This window comes from Castor canadensis, chromosome 16 (assembly GCF_047511655.1).
Source record: "Castor canadensis chromosome 16, mCasCan1.hap1v2, whole genome shotgun sequence".
Classification (NCBI taxonomy): domain Eukaryota; kingdom Metazoa; phylum Chordata; class Mammalia; order Rodentia; family Castoridae; genus Castor; species Castor canadensis.
The window spans coordinates 43,058,208-43,064,207 of record NC_133401.1 but is presented as its reverse complement, the minus strand read 5'-3'; the positions used below and the strand labels follow the sequence as shown (position 1 = coordinate 43,064,207).

Genomic DNA, 6,000 nt, shown 5'->3' with positions numbered 1-6,000 from the left:
CACCCGGGATGGGGCACTAATGCCTTCAGGAGAAAAATCAATTTAGGAACAGGTAGAGGGGCTTTGACATGGCCCTTTGATTGCCCTGGTTTTTTGTTGTTGTTGTTTTGTTTTTGTTTTTGTTTTTTTACGAGTGATAAAGATTCACTGCTTATATTCATAAATTCCAACTTGGGGCCAGTAGCCAACAAACGTTCGCCGAATTGAAGTTGCAAAGTGCTTCCACGCGCAAAGCAAGATCAGACTTTGGGGCGTGCGGATTTGACTGTGAAGAAACCGCCCCCCTCCCCCGGCCACGCAAGGCGCTGGGGAGGGGGATGCAGTAGTTGGTTTGGGGGTAGACAAGGGCTTGAGGATGGTGTGTGTCTGAAGACAGCGCGGGAAGTTTGCTCTGACTGGGGGGTTGAAAGTGATCGCTGGACGCAGCAATTGCGCCCCCGCCCCCTCCCTGTGCTGATGAGGTTATTAGGTAGGGACCCGGCAGCGAAAGACCCGAGTTCACGGCCAGGCCCGCCGTAAGTGCTCACTGGAAACACAGGCTGGGATGTTCCCTGGAGAACCGCCTCTCCCGGCCGGGGGAGGGAGGGGGGCTGACCCTTTGCAAGGACGCAGTCCAGGGCGCCCCACGACCTCACGTACCCACGTGTAGACGGATGCCATGGCAGAGGGCCAGGCACCAGGGCCTGGGTGCAGCGGGGGACGGGGAGGACTGCTGACGTCCAGGGGCCGGGTCAAGGCCGGGGCGCCCGGTGGCGCAGGGAGGGGTGGCCGGACGCGCGGGGACGGGATGGGATGTGACGAGCGGGGCGCTGTGCATTGTGGGAATCCCGGGGCCGCGGCGACTGGTTCCAGTTCACTCGGCAGCGGAGCCGGGCGGAGGGGGCGAGCGCGGGGCGCGCGGGCGGGAAGCGAGAAGGCGGGCGGGCGGGCCGGCGGGCCAGCAGGAGCGCGGAGAGAAAGGGCGCGAGCGGCCGAGAGGGCTCAGGCCGGACACCTTGCTGCTGCTGCCGCCGCCGCCGCCGCCGAGCCGCCGCGTAAGTGCCGCGCGGGCCTCGTCCCCCGCGAGCCGGGTCCCCGCCGCTCGCTCGGGGCCGGTCGCCGCGCGCCTTCCCGCCGCCGTGCCCGGGAGTGGCTGGCCATGGCGCACCGGGGCGGTGCTCGGCTGAGCTCGGGCCGCTGGACGCCGAGCGGCCCACGCCCGGCCTCGCTTCGCCAGACGCCCGTGCAGGCCCTGCCAGCCCGGGCCGCGCGGGAGTTCCATTGGTTTTGTTCAAAAAGCAAACCCGGAAACGAACTTCTCTCCGAAACGCACCCGCTGCCTGCGTCCGAGAGCTTTTGTGGGAAGGAGACCATCCTGGCCCCTCCCCGGCCACCCTGCCGGGGCTGGGCCCGAGGACGCGGGAGGCCCGGGGGCGCTGGCGGGTCAGCTTGGGCCCGGGCGTCCGGAGCCATCGTGTGCGGAGTTGTACTTGGTCTGGCGCCCGCCCGTCCGCCACAATAAGTCAGGCCCGAACCCCCAGGGGGCCCTGGTGGAGCCGGCTGCTCGGACTCTATGGGCAGGCTACGGCGGGGGGTTGGGGGGCTACCCGCGGGCCCCAAGCCAAGGCTGGGGCTGGGGGTCGGGGCCGGCTAGGGGTGCGCGGGAGAGTGGCCACGAGAATCCCCGCGACTCTCCTCGCCTTTTGTTTGCTTTGTGGTGGGGAGGTGTATTTTTAAAAGGTGACTCGGGAAGGCTGTAGGCTCCTGGCGTGGAGGAGGCCAGCCGGGAAGGGACTTGCTGAGGGTGGGGTGGGTTGGGGTGGAGATGGAGAGCGCAGGATGCTGCTGGTTGTGTCACCTGACAACAGGTGTGCTAGATGGTGCGCCCCATCCCCATTCCTGCAGGGACCACTGATCATTCATATTGCTGCTCAAGAGATTGCTTGAAAGGTTCTTTTAGACAAAATTTTAGGGGAAATGTTTCTGAGTTTGAAAGTGAGTGACTTCTGTAGAAACAAGCCGAGAGAGACCTTCAGTTCAATTACCATGAAGTCCTTGTAAGATTTTAATGATCCAATAAACAGCGCAGAAGAATAGACAATTAGAAGGGCACCCCGCTAGCTTCCCTCTTTTCTAGCACCTTTGTGGTTTGAGGTTTTTCGGTTAAAGGGGAGGAAGTGCTTTGTTCAGAAGCTCCCCTCTCCAGGCAGGTTTTGAACAGCTTTAGGTTTGAGTCAGAGACTTAAGTTGCAAATTAGGTAGAATCTGTCTAACCTACCTGCCACCTACTGGAGGTTACTTTAGGGTCCTGCTCTGCTGTCAGGTGTCATTAAGTCTGAAATGGATACCTTACACTCCCAAGCTGGAATTAATATGTTTTGTACCAAGTTGACCAAAGTTGGGCATTAGCAACAGCTTTGCACAGACTGTCATGAGAATGAATCTGTTTTCCAACTTAATTTTTCTTAAAAATAACAAAACTCTGACATCAAATTCTCCTCCCCCTTGTAGTTTTGTAAGGAGAGAGGGACACCTCTCCAGTGTGTTCTTTGGTTTTGATTCGTTACTACTGTTAATACTGACCCCTAGGTAAAGCGTGAGGGGGGGTGGGCAGTGTAATCAAAATTATTTAGAGCAGGGCCCAATTTCAGATGAGGCAGGGAGAGCTCACATTTTACTAAACTTTAAAAATTCATACACAATGGAGCCACTGGCCTGCTTTTTTACCAAATGGGCCAGGGTCAGGAAGTAGTGCAGCTGGGCCTGCCATTTTCTCTGGTCCTGGAAACAGTGTAACTTCTGGTGATCCCTCTTCATTCCTTCCCCCATTGACAGGCTTGGGGTACGTGTATTTTGGGACCTGCCTCTAAATACCTTCAGAGCTAATTCTACGCCAAGTCACTTAAATTTATTTAAATAAAAGCATATACTGAACAACCCAGCAAGAGTCCCTATATGGCATTCAGCAAAATTGCAGCAGCCTCTGGTTATTCAAGTGTCCTTAAGGATTAGTTATGGGCCCCATTTTTGGAACATGAACTGGGGAGAGGTAGAAGTATGTGGGGCCCATACCTGTCCTGTGAGTTCCTCCCTAATTCTGTAGGTTTAGAGGGTCACTGGGGCCCTGCCTCAGCTCTTCCGAGGGAGCCTGAATGGGTCAGCTCTTTATTGCAAAGACTTGTATGGCTTGTTTGCTGCGATCAGTCCTGCCTGACTGGTGTCTTGCAATCTTTCAACAAATATTTCCTGAGCATCTGCTCTAGTTCAGGCGGTGAGTCCATAGCCATGATCAAGAAATGCCCAGGGCCTGCCCTGGAGAACTGACCTTAGGAAGAGAAGACAGGCATGTGGCTGTTAGAAAGAAGGTCAGTGCAGGAGGCCATAGGAGCCTCCAGGAGGAACAGTAACCTAGCAGGGACTGAGCACTTATTTGGCATGGAAAGGAGGACAGTAGGAACAAGTATTTGAGGTCTGGGGAGCCACAGATCTTAGGAGACAATAATAGAGAGCCTGTGGGGAACTGCCAGAGGCTCAGGATGGCAGAATCCTAGGGTCAGGTAAGGCTAAGGGACAAATGGGCCAAACCACAGAGGATCCTGATCAGGACCACACTTAAGAGCACCAAGGAGCTGCTGAAGAGTTCTGAGCAGGAGACAGATGTGATAAGGTGTCCTTTCCTCTCTCTTTCTCTCACTTTGCTTCTTTCTCTTTTCTTTTTTTGGTGGTACTGGGGTTTAAACTTGGCTCTACCACTTGAGGCAAGCCCCCAGTCCTTTTTGCTTTCTTCTTTTTTTTTTTTCTCAGACAGGATCTCCTGCTTTTGCTGGCCTGGCCTTGGACCACAATCCTCCTACCTCTGCCTCCCAAGTAGTTGGGATTACAGGCTACACTGCCTGTCTGTTCTTTTATTCTCATTAGGAACTCTTCCTCTATTCAGCAAATACTGAGTGACTTGCAGATGTTAAGCCTGACCAGGATCCTCCTTTCTGAATCTCCCATTTCAACTTTTCTCTTGCTGGCTTTCCCTCGGTGGTTATCTTCAAGTTCAGCACAGCCCTTAAGAGGGAGAGGAAGTAAGTGGGAGAGTTTCCTTGTGAAGCAGAGAGAGGGAATTGCTGTTAAGATGCAGTGTAGATCCTTTCAGTTCAGCCCAGGAAGCCCACCATGGGTGGATCTGCAGAGGTAAAATTTCATTTGTTGTGGCTTCCCACAACAAACTGTTTCCTGCTTGTGCTGAATGACACTTACGTTTGGATTTTTCTTTTTCCCGCCACGAAAACCTAATGCATGAACAAGATACATGTGCTAGAACAAAGCAGGGCTTAGGATTTATTTTCTGTCTCAGTTGGTCTGCCTCTTCTGTTTGCAGTTCCTCTGTTCACTGAGCATGGATCTTTAAACCATCAGGCTCATCTTATGATTTAGTGTTTAATGAATGGAGAGAGACGTTTCTCCTGATTGGTTAGAGTACAAGAACAGATCTGTTTCTAGCCAATCAGATTGCAGCTTGTGAACCCCAGCTCTGTGAGCAATGGTTGTGTAGTGTATCTGTGAGCCTCTGGGGACATGGCAGCAGTGCCACTGTTAATCATTTGGCATGATAGAAGTAAACAGAAAAGAATACTGCAAACAGAATTAGTGTCCTCCCCTTCAGAATAAGTCAGGTTTGCCTTCTTGATTGGAGTTGATGGCAAGGTGACATGTGTGTAGATCTGGTGCATTTATCCAGCTGCGGGGAACGAGGGGGCAGCCCTCCCTTGTTCTGAAATCACTAGCAGTGATTTTAGCACTGATGATACAGATTCCCTGGTCCTGGAGGCTGGGGCTTATGCTCTCTGATGCAGCTCCCAGAAGCTCTAATCAGTATTTCATTTAGGATCAATATACATGTGTTCATTGCTTAAATAATAAAAGACTTCAGGATTGATCACTCCAGTGGTTTCATGAATGCACTGACTGTTTAAGGGCTTTTTCTGTTATTGTGTCAACAAAGGCCAGTGTCTTTACAGGTGGTGGCAAAACGTGACGTTGATGGAGCCATAGAATTGTCAAGAGTCATCAGCTTCATATCCAGCTATCGGCATTGGAGTGTTCCCTTCCTGGGAACCCTTATGGTGGTCCCACAGGTTCCCTAACATTTGAGTGTCTGGGTTCCTATGGCAATTTGACCAAGTGTATGTACATGAATGTTCACAGAGAAGGTTCCTGACTGGTGGCTCTGAAGCCTCAAGGCTCTGAAGCCTTGGCCTTGGAAATGCTGCCCATTTCTTTGTCGAGGGACCCTATCCACTGTAAATGCCAACTAATCAACAAGAGTGTCTACCAGGTATCAGTCAGGGTATGGGTGCTTGGAGATACGGTGGTGAGCAAAGCAAATTGGTCGAAGCCATCAAGACATATAAATCAACAGGCAATGATGAGTCAATGTAACAGCTGGCTTTATAATATATAAATTGAATCTAGAGTGGCAAACAGGTTGGAAGGAAGGGCTGGAAACTGCATTTGCGGCACATATAACTGAGAAAAGTTCCTGACAGCATTGAAGAATAGGGGTGGGCAGTGGGAAATTACAAGGCATTTTTCAGTTGAGTCCTGGAGGTTGCACCTGCACATCCACTGGGGAAACTGGAAGTGATTCAGCCTAGGGCGCTGTGGGTGCTGGAAATAGGAGGTTGGGGAGTCAGTGGAGCCTTGTGCATAAGGCTGGAATCTGTGTATTCAGCTGCCCCAGACTAGAGGGTGACAGGGACAGAAGGCACAGCAGCAATGCAGAGGGAAGCTCCTTGACGGGTCTGCTTCACCAGAGAGGTGCTGAGTCCCCTAGGTCCCCAGGTAAGACAACTGCATATAGGTCTGGGAAGGATGTTTCAAAGTGAGTGAGCTGCATGTGGTGAGGAGGAGGAGGGCATGGCTGGATCTCCATGGTACTTTTGTGCCTTGTCCCTGGTACCCTCCTAGTAGTAGAAAGCATCTCGTTCTCACATCCATACTGTCTGTGGGATCCTCACCTTCTGATTTACC

General features: G+C 52.5%; 1 protein-coding gene across 7 annotated transcripts in view; it reads left to right on the top strand.

The window, feature by feature from the left end:
- Positions 1–865: 865 nt before the first annotated feature.
- The window catches only part of Macroh2a1 (macroH2A.1 histone), a 62,684-nt gene continuing 57,549 nt past the window's right edge, over positions 866–6,000 (top strand). For 2 of the 7 annotated variants that reach the window (XM_074058819.1, XM_074058820.1), the window contains exon 1: positions 866–1,034. The gene's annotated coding sequence lies outside the window, so the exon portion shown is untranslated. The remainder of the gene's footprint in view (positions 1,035–6,000) is intronic. The other 5 variants (XM_020180933.2, XM_020180935.2, XM_020180936.2 and 2 more) reach the window with 3 other exon arrangements.